This window comes from Bison bison, unplaced genomic scaffold, assembly GCF_000754665.1.
Source record: "Bison bison bison isolate TAMUID 2011002044 unplaced genomic scaffold, Bison_UMD1.0 scf7180017864158, whole genome shotgun sequence".
Taxonomy (NCBI): Eukaryota; Metazoa; Chordata; class Mammalia; order Artiodactyla; family Bovidae; genus Bison; species Bison bison.
Window position 1 is genome coordinate 3,233,413 of NW_011494730.1, and position 15,538 is coordinate 3,248,950.

At 51.7% G+C, this 15,538-nt stretch overlaps 1 protein-coding gene across 1 annotated transcript in view; it reads left to right on the forward strand.

The window, feature by feature from the left end:
* Positions 1 to 15,538, forward strand: part of CSMD2 (CUB and Sushi multiple domains 2) — a 655,591-nt gene that overhangs the window by 365,500 nt on the left and 274,553 nt on the right. The gene's annotated exons all lie outside the window — the stretch shown is intronic.

A 15,538-nucleotide genomic window follows, 5' to 3' on the forward strand; every position in this document is an offset into this window, starting at 1 on the left:
GAGCTTCCTGTACAAGTAAGCTATTATTAAAGTAAGATCATCATGGCCAACAGAGCCAGTGGGAGCACAGAGAAGGGGTGGCTATCCTTTCTAGGGTATCAGGAAAGGCTTTATCAAGAAAGTGAGTTGTGAGTCTAAAATGACGAGGTGGCTACCAGACAGGAGGCAGTTGCGGGGGAGGGGGGCATCCTTCCCCGCCTCATTCAGAGATGGTGTCCTTCTCCAGGGGACCCTGGGCAGCTGCGTGTGTGCATGCATGCTAAGTTGCTTCAGTCGTGTCCAATTCTTGGCCACCCCACGGACCATAGCCTGCCAGGCCCCTTGTCCTTGGGATTCTCCAAGCAAGAATACTGGAGTAGGTTGCCATGCCCTCCTCTAGGGGATCTTCCCAACCCAGGGATCAAACCCACATCCCCTGCATTGCAGGCAGATTCTTTACCCGCTGAGCCCCCTGAGAAGCCCACACAGGACCCTGTAGGGGCAGCAACTCCAAAGATCTCTCACTCCACTCAGGGTACCTCACACCTCCTGTGGACCAAGGGCTCTTCCTGAGGACTGGACTCTGTGACCAAACTTGGTACACAGGGAGCATATTCATCCCCTAAGGGCTGCCCTAACAAACCACCACCAACTGGATGGTTTCAACAACAGAAGTTTATTCTGTCATAGTTCTAGAGGCTGGAAGTCTGAACTCAAGGTGTCAGGAGGGCCATGCTCCCCAGGAGATTCCTGGTAGACCCCTTCCTTGCTTCTTCCTGGCTTCTGGTGGTGGCCGGCGATCCTTAGCTTGTATCTGCATCATTCTAATCTCTGCCCCTCATGTTGCACGTCCCCGTGAGTCTCTCTGCTCTTCCCATGGGACATGAGACATACTGGATTGAGGACTCACCATCTTAACTTGATTACTTCTGGAAAGACCCTATTTCCAAGGAAGGTCACATACATAGGCACCGGGGGTGAGGATTCAACACATCTTTTCTGGAGAACACGATTCAACCCATAACAGGAGGCTAGTCCTTATTTCCTGCAGGAACACTGTCACACCTTGATGCCCACTGGGGTCAGGATGATAGAGGAAATGTCCTCAGCATAGGATGCACACCTCTGAGTGAGATGGACCGGCAGACAGAGAACACCTACTGGGTGACATGTGCTAAGTTCAAGTCCTGATTCTGTCCCTTTCTAGCCTCTCCAGGGCTCTGTTTCTTCATCTGTGAAATGGAGATAATAACAGGCCACTGGGGACAGTGTTGCAAATTATAAGGTGATTAGCGAGTAACTAGTGAGTGAGTTGGAGAAGGCGATGGCTCCCCACTCCAGTACTCTTGCCTGGAAAATCCCACAGATGGAGGAGCCTGGTAGGCTGCAGTCCAGGGGTCGTTAAGAGTCGAACATGACTGAGTGACTTCACTTTCAGTTTTCACTTTCATGCATTGGAGAAGGAAATGGCAACCCACTCCAGTGTTCTTGCCTGGAGAATCCCAGGGACAGGGGAGCCTGGTGGGCTGCCGTCTATGGGGTCGCACAGAGTTGGACACGACTGAAGTGACTTAGCAGCAGCAGCAGCAGCAGAGAGTGAGTACAGAGGTAGTTAAATGAATGTGCTCTTCTGGCACATAAAGTTATATATGCAGGAAAGAGGCCCAGGCAAGAAATCAAGAGACCGTGATTCAGGCCCAAGCTCTGCCACTCACTTCTTTGGACATGGGGGTGGATTTAGACTCAGAGTTTCTAGGTTTCCCCATTTCGGAAGTTGTGTAGATGTTTAGCAGTTACCAAAAGTGGGGAGGAATGATTCTGTACCATCCACTTTCCCAGATCTTTCCATCTTACTCCCAGATCTTTCTATATCTTATTCACGGCTTGAATAAGACCAAAGTCACAGGAGTTTGAGATGGATGGTGGTCACTACAGTCAGCAAACAGCATGCAGAAAGAGCTCGACAGGGTAGAGCAGTTGACTAAAGTACCAGGATAAGATGAAATGGGGAGAAATAGCAAGTCCTGTTTGAATGTTCAAAAATTGGCTACTAGAATTTATCCCAGGGAGTGAGTGATTCTTTATTCTATTCTGATCAGGCATCAGAGCATTGGGCAGAGATGTGGAGACCCCAGCTGGAGATGGATAAGGAGAGGACTTCAAGTCAAACCCAGTGAGAAAGGTTAACAGCCCCCTGAATGCTTATTCAGGGAAAAGTGGACTCAGGGGAGACTTGAGAGCTGTGTCCAGATATTTGAAGGGTTGTTATGTGAGAAAGGGGAACTGGGCTCATTTGGTGTGATTTCATTTTAAAAGAAAGGGGCCCATCATTTGTGGAGAGCCTATGATGTACCAGAAGCTGAACACTCATTGTCTCCTTGAATGTTCATTGCACAAACAGTGTCAGGCAAAGACTTGAGATCCCTTGGGGGCCACTCACGTGTTGGGATGGGGATGCCCAGCAGGGAGGCCTCTGACCCTGCCTCCATCTCCTCCTCTAAGCCCTCTTTTAAAAGTGGATTTGTGGCTAAGCGCTAGTTTGAAAAGTACCACTTCATCTCATTCCATAATTGCAACTCTGTGATGATGACTGCTCTTTTATAGAAGAGGAATCAGAGACTCAGAGGGTAAGTGACCTGCCCAGGGTCATACAGAAGTGTGGGATCTGGCAGAGTCGAGATTCGACCCCGGTCTCTCTGGCTTCAAAGCCCATGATTTTCCTCTTATACCAAAGTTGCAGAATTTCAGTTCCTTACAAAATCTTTATGGAAACCAAAGTTCTGCCCTAATCTAGTGGGCCACAGATCGTGAGCCTGGGTTCCTTGTTAGTAGAGATTGGATGAGGTCATTTGTCCATTTCACTCAGTATTGATTGATATGTGACCTGTATGAAGCTGGGTGCTGAGGTTACTGTAGGGGCACATAGACTTGACCTAAAAACATAATGCTATGTGACTGCTGATCACAAACCAAGTGTGGGCCGGAGGACTTCTCCTCAGAACCATGACAAAGTAGGAAGAGAGAAGAGAGTCTGGGCATCTAGAGACCTCACTAACTCACAGGAGCTACCCGGGTTCTGGGTACAGAGGCAGCAGGTTCTGTGGAGATAGAACGGACTCTGGACTTGGACCCGAGCTGGTGAATCCCAGCACAGCCCCAGATGTTTGACCTTAGGCAAGTCATACAGTCTCTCTGAGCCTCAGGTTCCCCACTGGTGAAGTAGAGGCAATAATGTCGACCGTCTCACACTGTTGTGCAGTGTTATGAAATGAGATTACAAAAGGCTCCTGGCACATTGCCTGGAGCACAGAGGTGCCGTGCCCTGGAGGCCCTGATGACCACTGTCCTCCACTCCGGGGTACATCCTCCTGTGCAGGGATGCAAGTCTTCCTGCCTGTCCCCAGGTGCCCCGTGCTTCCTCAGATAGCCCTGGGCCTGGGTCCCTGCCTCCCCCACACTCCCTAGGCCTGTGCTTCCTCAGATAGCCCTGGGCCTGGGTCCCTGCCTCCCCCACACTCCCTAGGCCTGTGCTTCCCCAGATAGCCCTGGGCCTGGGTCCCTGCCTCCCCTGCACTCCCTAGGCTGGCTGGGAAGGAAGTCATTCACGGTGGCCATGGTGAAGCTTGTGGAGGCAGAAGTGGCAGAAGGCAGACCCTTGTCTCCAAGGGCCTCAGTCAAGGTTTCAGAAAGAGTTGGCACCTTGTCCAGCAGGAAGAAGAGCCCAGGAAGGATTACATGTTGGGATGAGCCTGCTTTTCCCTTTTTGTCCTTCCACCTTTGACCTTGTGTTTGAGGGTCTCACACCTTCATGATGAGTCAATCCCTTCTTTGTGGAAGAGGTGGGTGGCCGGCTTCCCTGGAACCCCGGTGTGACTGGTCCCTCCATCTACTCTGGGCCTCTCTGCCTGCAACTTCCTGGGTCCTCTCCTCCTCCCTGGCTGCTCCCTCTCAGCTCCTGCATGGTTCCCTCAGGGCAGGCACTTCTCAGGCCCTCAGCTTTCATCCTCTTTCTAGAACCTTCCACCATTGACCACATCTACACGCATGGCTTCAGCCTAGCCTGAACCCTGGGGACTTTCAAATCTGCTCCCCAGTAGACATCAGTCTACCTGTGACACATCTTACACAGCTTCCCCCTTGGATAGCTCAAGCCCAACACTTGGCTTAGGTCTGTTCTGGCTGCCGTAACAAAATCCCATGGACTGGGGAGCCTAAATAACAGAACTCTATTTTCTCACGATTCTGAAGGCTAGAAGTTCAAGGTCAGGGCACCAGCCGATGCAGGCTCCGGTCCGGGCTGGCTTCAGATGGCTGCAGACGTCTTTCTGGCTTGCAGGTGACTCCTTCTCTCTGTGTCCTCAGAAGGCCTTTCCTGGATATGTGCATATGGATTGGGAAGAAGAGTGTAAGCTCTCTGCTATCTCTTCTCATAAGGGCACTAATCCTTATTAGACCTGTCAGATCAGGTCTCCGCCCTATGACCTTGTTTAACCTTTACTATGTCCTTAGAGGCCCCATCTCCAAATATAGCCTCACTGGGGGTTAGAACTTCAACATATGAATTTGGGGAGACACGAGCTTTCAGTCCATTAACACCATCCAAAGCCAAGCCCTCCATCTCCACCCACACCCCTACGCCCCCTTCACCCCATCTCCAGTCCCACCGCCACCATCCACGCCATCACACAGCCTCATTTCCACTTCCTCCTTCTCCCGTCTCTGACTCGGTCCCCAGATTCTCCCAGTTCTCCTCCTGTAGAATCCTGGCTCCTCTGTCACTGATGTGGCCGAGGCCTTCGTCACCTCTCCCTCCGCCCCAGCCATCTGCCTCAGGCAGCTCAGTGATCTTCCTAGAATCCAAATCTGCATGCTTCCTGCTACATTAAAAAAGAAAAAGAAAAAAAACCCTTTTTAAAAAAATGTTTATTTACTTATTTGACTCCATCAGGTCTCAGTTGCTGCACACGGCATCTTCATTGCATTATGCAGAATTTTTCGTTGCACTTTGAGGATTCTGTAGTTGTAGAACACAGGCTTAGGTGCTCCATGGCATGTAGGATCTTAGTTCCCTGACCAAGGGTCAAACCCACATCCCCTGCATTGCAAGACAGATTCTTAAACACTGGACTGCCAGGGAAGTCCCAGATGACAACTTCTCACTGCTTTCAGGATAAAACACAATCATTCACATGGCATCCATAGGCCCTCTGTGATGATAATTCCAAGTGCTGGCTCCTATAAAAGCCCATTCTAGGCAGATAACAGTTTATTAATGTATCCAGTCCTACAGGGCCTAGCCCAGGGCCTGGCACAGTCAGGCACCCTTCCCCTATACCCACTCAATTCCCTTTGGCCTGCTTTACCACCTCCCAGCACTCAGGTGCCAAGAGCCCACATTCTCCACTGTCCCCATAGGCTCTGGGGTCAGACAAACCCAATTTACAGTCGAGTTCTGCCACTGGCTGTGTGTATGATCTTCAGCCAATCCCTCAGCTTCCCTGAGCCTGAGCTTTCTCATCTGTGAAGAAGGACTGATAAGCATTCATCACATAGGAGTCTTGAGAGAACTCCATACAGGGACTCCCCCAGCATAGGGCCTGTGTGGGGTGTGTGTGTGTGTGTGTTCAGTAGCCCACTCATGTCCGATTCTTTGCGATCCCCTTGGACTGTAACCTGCCAGGCTCCTCTGCCCATGGAATTTTCCAAGCGAGAACACTGGAGTGGGTTTCCGTTTCTTACTCCAGGGAATCTTCCTGACTCAGGAATCGAACCCTCATCTCTTGCGCCTCCTGCAACGGCAGGCAGATTCTTTACCACTGCGCCACCAGCATAGGGCCTAGCATTTAGGAAACACTCAGCTTAAAATCCTGCTCCCCTCTGCTGCCTCCCCAGTCCTGCAGCTCTCCCTCCAAACACTCGTGGCCCAAAGCTTCAGCATTACCTCCACCCCCATCTTAGCCTTCTTTTATTCCAGCTCTTAGGAAATTCCACACAGGACAGGACACCTTGGCTCAGGGATGGGAGGTTGGCAGGGATACAAATGTTCCCACAGGTGGCATGGGGCATTTGAGGGCAGAAACCTCCCCCAGGCATACCTGACCCCATCAGCATCAATACCCCTTGTGCCCCAGTTGAGGTAGAGAGAAGCTTCCTTGGGGCAGGCAGGTGGTACCACAGTATCACCATCCCCTCCCATTAAAAGTTCAAGCCCCTGGGTGGAAAAAGTTGAGGGATTTATTTCCCAGAAATTCTTCTTGTTCTGTTTGTCACAATCCCAGGTCGCGGTGGGGGAGGAGCCTCCAACTCCATCGATATCCACATCCTCGAATCTTGGAAACTCAGGCCCCCTCCATGAGGGCAGCCAGCTGTAGAAAGCACATTCACAGTTGCAATTGCTCTGCTTCCCAGCAGAACAAGAAATATTTAAGGAACAGGCAATTAGCACTTACCAGAAACATTATAAAATTACATACAACTTGCTAACAAGTTTTAGCATCAATCTGGGAGTCTCCTTGCTTCCTGACTTGGAGCCTGGAATCTGGCGGCCTCATGGGGAATCTAGGAGACTGGCCCAGAGGAGGAAGGAGCTGGGACATTGACCCTGGAGATAAGGAGGATCAGGGCGGTAGCGATCATGTAGGAAGGATGACAAATAGTCCAGGGGACTCACGTTGGAAATAAGGTCACCTGTGCGTTCAGCATCATCTAGGCACCTATTATATTACAGACACTGTTCAGACTGCAAGGGGATACAAGGGTAAAAAGACAAGCTGTGCCTTCACCCAAGTCACAGTCTGTCTTCACTAGAGTCAGAGGAAATGGGACGTAGCAAGGAGGGGCCACTAACAATACTCGAGGGCATCAGGGAAGGCTCCCTGGAGGAGCTGATGTCTGAAACTAAAACTTGCTTGTAGGGTGGAAAGGAGTTGATCTGACATCCCCAAGGGAGAACAGGCTAACTTAGCAGGCTAACAGCCTAGGGTTGAAGCTAAAACCTCCGCAGAATAAAGTCTGAGAGCAAGCAGGGAGAAGGTGGTCAAGTCTAGCCCTCTGCAGGCGATGCCGTCATCCCCTTCTCCAGAACTGAACGCTGGCGGGGGCATCGGGGGGCCCCTGCAAGAGATGGTGCTGGAGCTGAGCTTGAAGGAAGGCTGAGGGCAACAGCCCAGCTTCTTGACTCTGCTCCTTTCTGGACCCCGCTTTTCCTCCTTTCAGAGTGCCAAGCATGTGGCCATTTTCAGTCCAAGGTCTGTAACTTTCAGGACCTCTCCCTCTTCTTGCTTTACCCCAATAAGTTCAAAGGCCCAGACTTTCCAGTTTCAACAAGGAATGACATCGGTCACAGTCCTAAGATGCTCACTGAGTTTCCATGACACCCTTAACGCTTCCTCAGTCTCCAGACCCAGAGGTTTGCTAGGGGTGGTAAACAGCAGAGGGCATTGCCCCATTGAAACTTGGCAGGAAGCAATCTGCCAGCACGGGCTTCCCTGGTGGTGCCCCTGTAAAGAACCTGCCTGCCAATGCAGGAGACATGGGTTCTATCCCTGGGTCAGGAAGATCCCCTGGAGGAGGAAATGGCCACCCACTCCAGTATTCTTCCCTGGGAAATCCCATAAACAGAGGAGCCTGGTGGGCTACAGTCCGTGGAATCACAAAGATTCAGAAATGACTTAGCAACTAAACTACAACAGTCTGCCAATGAAATATATTCCTTGAATATATGGGGTTTTGCAGATGGCAAGCTCCAGTTGGGGCTGATGCAAACAGTATGGGGCAATCTGGATATTCTTTATGTTTATCTTCACCCATATTCACCATATTCACCCCTGTGTCCCAACGTCCTTCAGCCTGTGAACACATCCATGACAGTGTGATGGAGGAAGGGATGGGAGGGACGAATGTCACGCACCACATCCACCCACACCTCCATTCCATCCGTGACACCTGTGTGCAGAGAACGGTGCACAGATTCCCAGAGACACACAGACAGGTGCGCTCCGCCTCTTGCCCGCTTGTGACCTTCCCATCATCAGGAGAAACATAGAGTAGGACGTGGTTCCGAGGAAACCCATGGGATCCAGGCATGCCCAGAGGTCGTCTAAAGCACCTAAGGTGTCCTGGTCACCTGTCAGGAGTCTATGGTTGAACAACGGGTCTGGAGCCCTCAGGATGAATAAGGCACTGTGCTTGGTTCCAAAGATACAAAGAGCAGAAGGGGTGGGATTTTTAAGGAGCTGATCTGGGCTCTTCATGGTCTCCTCAGTCCATCTCTCCAGGCTCATCTCTTTTCATCCTCATTTCCTGCCACATTGAACTTCCATTCTTCAAAATAAAGAAATAAATAAATTGTCCAAGGGGGACTGGGAGTGACAGAGAGAGAGAGCAGGAGGGCAAGCTAAGTCTGCCTGGATGATTCAAGGGCACATCCCCAAGTGGGAAGCACTTGAGCTGACACTGAAAGAAGATTCTTTGTCTGACGGACAAGCGGGGGTGTTCATTAAGGAGGAGCGGACAGCAGGCACCAACTTAGAGCCTTGTGAGAGCCGGCTGGAATCCGCCAGCAGCAGGCCAGTAATGACCTTGAGGAAACCCCTCCTGGTTACTGGTTATGTGCCACGTGCTGGACGTTTTGACAGTTGTCTGATATACATATACTCATTTAATCCTCAAAACAATGCTGCAAGGTGGCTGTTATTACTACCATTTCCATATTACAGGTGACAAACCTAGGGCTCAGGGAGGATAGGAAGGGTACCCAAGGTCTATTCCTTACTGTCAGAGCCAGGATACAGACCCAGGACTTTCTGACTTCAGAGCCCTCATTTGTCATCCTGGTGTTATTTTGCCTCCCTGAAGGTGGTTCCTTTTTATGGTGTTTAAGTCTCAAGGTTGAAGATGGCAAAGATGAAGCCAGGGTGGGAGGGGTTGGCAAAGGTCCTGCTGTGCCAAGGAGTTAGGGTTTTCCTCTGTGGATTATGGGAAGCCATGGAAGAATCAATGAGCAGGGCACACTAATGATCGGATGTTTGTTTCTAGCGATCTCGCACTGCTCTGCAGAGTACGGAGTCCAGGGGAGGGGCAGGGAAACAGTTTTTCCTTGATGACATGCCCAGGTGAGAAATTAAAGAGAAGTGGGCTGAGGCAATGAGGGATGGGGTGGAGAGCAGACGGTGCAAAGAGGAACCACAGGAAGTGGTCAGCAAGGGCTGATTCCCCTGTCTGCCTGGGAAACTTCCATGAAGTCTTTCCGCTTCTCCCAGCCCCAGGCTGAGGTCGGAGCTGCCTTACTACGCCTACAGGGGTGGTGTGATAAGGTGCATCCCACGTGTACACTGTAACTATGTCTAACCCCACCTGACTGTGAGTGGGCAGGGGCAGGGGGCCGTGGGTCGGGCAGTTCTGCATCGCTAGCACTGAGCCTGGCATTTGGCACAGTTCCCGTGCAACACACATCAGCTGTGCTCACACACTGAGCAGCGTGCTCTCTGCTCCAGGCGCTGTACTAAGTGATCAACAATGCATAACCCATGCCTGCCTCTGCAGGGCTTACGTTCCAGTGGGTGGGGAGAGGAGCAACGAGGAGCCCACCTGGCGGCCAGCGGGGCACCAAGGGGCTGTGATGTGAATCTGCTTGTTCCTGATGCCCCACAGACAGTAGGCTCCAGGAAAGTGAAGGGTTTTGCTCTTTTCTTTCACTGCTACACGTGCAGTGTCTGGAAAAGTAACTACTGAAATGAAGAGAGAGATACTTGCAAATCAGTGCACAAAGGAAAAGACCAGAGTGCCAAGACAGCAAAGGGAAAGGGAGACATCTCGGAAGCCTGGGTAGGGAAAGAGCTTGGAAGAGGTGACATCTTAGGCTGAAGTCTGTCACGTGAGCAGTGGGCCCTGGGACATCAGGGAGGAGGGGACACTGTAGCCCAGGCCGAGGGGACAGTGAATCAATGAAGGAATGAATGACGTCCCACCCCACTGGAAAGACCATGAATCCTAGCTCACACTCACCGCCCCTCTCCCTCTGTGTGGCGCTCCCTCCTTGGAGCTCATCAAGTAGTGAATTTATAGAGACACAAGACGCAGCTCCTTTTCTACAGATGTTGCCATGAAAGAGGATTCCAATTTGGTATTAGAAATGGGAAAACCTGGGGAGAAGATGGTACGGTTGATCACAGACGTTAGGGATAAAACAGCAGAGAAGAAGGAAAGTGAATACGCAGGTGGAGATGGAATTCTGAGGGTCTCTGAAGCTCGCATCTGGTGTTCGCCAGCTCACTTCTGGTTGGCAGAAGGAGGGAGGAAGACAGATAAACACTTATAAAATAGAATTCTTTTAAGCCAGAGAACAGGAAGCTGCATGCATGATCTTCTCCAAGTCAGAATTTGACTTAGGGATTCAGTTCTGGGCTCTGACCCCAGATTTGGTCAGCATCAGCCGGGAGGGTCAGGTTCCCGTGCCTTTTCCAGCAGGAGGGCAATGGGGCCTTGGTTCCCATGTGTTTCCAGCTGGGGTTGACCGTGGGTTTGGAGGGAAAGTCTAGATCAAGACATAGGGTGTCTGAGGGCCAGAAGCCATGCCCCAGCCTCCTAGTCTTCCAAAAGGCACTCTCGAGCCACCCTCTCTGTTCTTCCTGACTCCCCACCCAATCCTGATTCTGTAGTCTGTACCTCCCTTTCTTCAGTATCTTGGACCTCTTCACCAAATGCACCCTTAAACCTGACTTCCCCCGAGATCACCGTTCCTAGGAGCCCTCTCCAGAGCGGGCAGCTCCTGTCCGCAGACCCCGTGAACTTGACACTTGAGAGGTGGGTTCGTGTGCTTGCTCTCCAGTGCCTTCCACCTACGTGCACACCCTTCTGCTTTGCCTCAGCTGTCTCCACCTCTGCTGCTCACTCCCTCCTCGTCCAGGTCGCCAGCCTCTTCCTCTCCATCCTGAGTCTCGCCGCCACTTGCTTTTCCGTTTCTCAGCCTTCTCACCTCCTGTGGGTGAGGACCTTGCTCTCGCACCTGTGAAACCTGGATTCCACTCAGCTGCTCCGAGGCCCCTTGTGCCTTCTGCTCCTCCACCCCCTCCTCCCTCTACTCCATTCACGTCCTTCTCTTGGCTTCTCCATTCCCCATCCCCTCCCCCACCTACTCTGTTCACATCCTTCCCCCATCAACCTCGGCCCCTAGCATCAACCGTCAGCTGTTCTTTGATCAATAGCCTCACCTCCCTGCCCACTGCCCTTCCTTCTCTCCACGTGCATGTGAACCAGTATACGGGGGCTCTGGGACAAGCCACACAGCCCTGCTCATGGGTGTCCCTGAAAACGAGCTGAGCCTCTCCGTGGACCCTGGGTCCATGGCTGTGTGTCCAGCCATGATTCCTCTTCTCCAGGGGATTGTGGCAGACATTCTGCTCAATGCTGCCTCCTTTTCCCCACGAGTGGTCCCCCGCCTTCAGCAAACATCATGACCCATCCTCCTCCGCTTGTAATGTAGAGCCTGTGTCATCACAAGAGCTCCTTCAGCCTCCTGCTGTCCTTCCTGAAAGGTCGCGGTGGTCACCTCTGCCCTCCTGGCGTCACGAGGGAAGGGGAGCTTCCTGATCTCTAAGGCAAGCCCCCAGCGTGCGCTGGTCCCGGGCCTCCTGCCTGCTCCAGAACCTCACGCTGTTACTGTCCATTTCAGCTGACCATTCAGTGTCTCTCATTCAGTCATATTCTCCACCTCTGTCTCTCCCTCTCTCCCCTTCCCCATCATGTAATTACAGCCTAGTTTATTCAACCTTAAAACCCTGCTCCACTGCCCCCTCGAGTCTACAATCCTCGTACGTTGCCACCTGACTTCTCTCTAGTTGTTCACTTTGAAGAAGTGCTTTCTTCACGAGTCATCTCCTCTTTGTGGATCATCGTCCCTTTCTCCCACCCTATGCCGGCCCCGTCATCACACTCGGCCTCCTGCCAGTAACCAGTGAGCTCCTTCCACTCCCCTGCGGCCACTCCTTTCTAAACTTCCACACAGCCCCCGGAGATCAGGAGCCTCCCTCTAGAAAGGGAGCTCCAGGCAGCAGGACCTGTGTCTGCCTTGTGCTCTGCACGCTCTGCCCAGCCCCAGTGCCCCGTGCCGAGGGTCACCCTAAGTAGATGCGCCAATGCTTGTTGAATGCGTGAGTGATCTCCCTGCCTCCACAATCGCTACCCCCAGATCATTCTCCAGGCAGCAGCCAGGGTGACCGTTTAAAACCCACATCATGAGATGCCTAGTGAAATGAAACCCTTTCCCGAGTCCCCACCCTCTGCCATTGCCTACACTCTGAAGTCCAGGCTCATCAGCAGGTCGCACAGGCCCTTCTGTGGGTTGGCCCTGCCTGCCTCTTCTGCTCTCATGCCTCATCACCTTGTGGAAAGTACTTGTGCTTATAGAAAGGCAATGTGACGTGGTGGTGAAGAGCCCTGGAACTGTACAAACTGGGTCTGGACCTTAGATCCACCATTTCCAGGCTATATGACCTTGGGTAATTGACCTCTCTGTGCCTTGGTTTCCTCACCTTTAAGATGGGAATGGTAGTACCTAGCTCACAGTGGCATTGTAAGGAAGAAAGGAGTCAACCATGTGTAAAATGCTCAGAGCGGCTGCCAGCACATCGTCAGAACTACTGATTCATTGTGATCACAGTGATGAGTTGCCGTCACTGCTGGGGTTGCAGTCCTGCCAACAGCCTGACCTCTGTGCCTCTGCTCGGGCTCCTGCAGCACAGGAAGGGTCCTTCCTCTCGTCTCCCTCCCACTAATGCCTTTCTCTTCTTCCCAACTTTATTGAGATGTAATTAACACATAACATTGTGTCAATTTGAGGTGAACAACGCGTTGATTAAATATGTGCATATATTGTGAAATGATTACCACAGGAAAGTTAGTTAATACGCCCATCACGCATCACCTTACAACGTGTGTGTGGTGTGTTGAAGACTTTTAAGATCTACTCTCTTAGTAACTTACAAGAATACAACAACAGTGTCATTAACCAGAATCACCATGCTGTGCAGCACCTCCCCTGACTTGTTCATCTTATATTTGGAATTTCATGTCTTTCAAACACCTGTACCCGTTCCCCCACTCCCACGCTTGCACCCCCCCACCCACAACCACCATTCTACTCTGTTTCTGTGAGTTCATTTTATTTTTTTAGATTCCACTTATAAGTGAGATCATCTGGCATTTGTCTCTCTCTGACTTAATTCACTTAGCATAATGCCCACAAGGTTCATCCACGTCACAAATGGCAGAATTTCCTTCTTTGTGGCTGAAAACATCCCAGTGTGCATGTGTGCCGCAGTTTCTTTGTCTGTTCATCCATCAGTGGACATGTAGGTTGTTTCTAGGTCTTGGCTGTTGCGAATATTACTGCAGCGAATCCCACTTGTTCTTTTTACCTGTTGGCTCCCGCACAGACTTCAGGCCTCAGCTTAGATGTCACCTCCTCCAGAAGTCTCCCCTGATGCCTGGGCTGAGACTGGGCTGAGAAGAGAGAGCCATGGGGGCACCAAAGAACTCAGCAATAAATAATATTGGATTGCCCAAAAATTCATGTAGGTTTTTCCATAACCTCTTATGGAGAAGCGTGAATAAATTTTTGGCCAGCCCAATATTTTACTGTTCTAGTTATTAAAAACCAAGATGAATGCAAAATATCCAAATTTTTTTTTAAATTTCAAAAATGACTCTGATGCCCAGGACTAGGATGAGGCAAGCAAGGTGAGTCATCAAGTGCTGAGTCAGATCTGGTCTTTTTATTAAAGTTCTAGTATCTCTCTTCCTGTTGGATTTGATTTATAGGCATCAATTTTGATTTTCTAAAAATCAAGACACTGCACTGAGATCATGTTTGTCTAGCTGGCTGAGTGCCTGCTGCTCCCTAAAATTTCGCTCCCAAGGTTAGTGCCTCACTACCCACACCCCATCTCCAGCCCCACCTTCCAAGTGTGAGCTGTGTGCACCCTGTGTCATGAACACTAGCTTCCTGGTCTGGACTGTTTAGTCTTTGAGACCAGAGCCCACGTCCAGGTCCCAAGTGTCTGGCACAGAGACTGGCACACAGTAGGTGCTCATTCTATGCTTCTGATCATACTGACAGCAGGCGGAATGGAATGGGTGTGGACGGGGCCAGGCCTTCCCAGTGGAGGGAGCAGAGTGACTTCCCTCCTCCCCCTCAGGATGCTTGTTCTCTCACGCTGATCACACCCCCAGACTAGCTGGTGTGGTCTGGGGTGTAGGCAGGTAGACCCACATTTACCTCTTCTGCAGCATACCTGGGCCTCCCCAGGACGCCTTACACCTGGGTCCCCTCCCACACAGTGAGTTCAGCTCTGTCTTCACACGTGGGTAACTTCCTTCAGCTCTCAGAGGGTCCACAGTGAAAGTCTTCACCCAGGTCCTGTGTCCCTGAGACAGCATGCTTGGGGACAGCACAGGGAGGGGCCTTGCTGCTCACTTCTCCATGCTGACTTGTCTCGGGGACCCTGCTTCCATTTCTTCAGGTCTCCTGGGGCTCCGGGACCTGCAGCAGAGTGGCCACCTTCCCGGGAGCACCTCCATGGCTGCGCTTGCCCAGGCCTGGCAGGAGAGCTGTCTTCAGAGGAGGGTTGGCTTGTGCTTTCAGGCGTGTGCAGAGGGAGCCATCAGGGGCATGCCTGAGATGAGAGGAGGGTGAGCTGACCCGCACTGGAGTCCTCAGGCCTCGTGCCTGGTCACGCAGACCCTCTTTTCCCCGAAACGAGGGACAGCAAGAGCTGTCTGACTTAGATCTCTCTCTCTCTCACACACACATGCACACACACACACACACACAATGACTTTCTCTCTCATACACACTGTCTCTCTGTCTTTCTCATACACACACACTTTGACTCTCTCTAACACACACACACTCTCTCTCACACATACACACACACTCTGACTCTCTCTTGCACACACAAATCCACACACTCTCTCTCTCTCACACACACATACACACTCACTCAATCCCAGCCAAAGAACACCTTGTTCTGCCTGCTCTCATCAGTGGGCTGGAGGCCCTGGCTTGAGGGAGGGGGACCACGAAGGTGACCACGGTCACCGTCCAGATAAGGCAGCGGTGCCTGGGGCTCGCCAGACCTGAACCCAGGACCCAACAACTGTGGTGAGAGAGTTTTGTGCAGAATCACCCCAACTTCAGGGACTATGACTCCGACAGCCCATAACGGTGCCCACGGAAGAGGCAGTGTCGCTTTGGCCTGACAGTCCTGGGAAGGTGTCCAAAAACTCCCACTATCCCAGCCCCCTGAATCACAGGACTCCTGCTGTCCTCGCCTCACCATCTGTCACTTCATTCATGACTCGGAGTCCTTCCTGAGGGTGCCCTCCTCCCTGGGAACCGAGCTCCTGCTCCCCACTCCTTCCCCTCCTCCGCTCCTGCTCTTCATCTCTCACAGCACCAAGCTTGTAGAAGTGGGGGGCGACTCCGGAGGAAACTCCAAGGCCAAGGCCAGGACAGAGGACTTCCCTGGGGTGTCTCAGTCCTGACTGACTCTCCCACCAG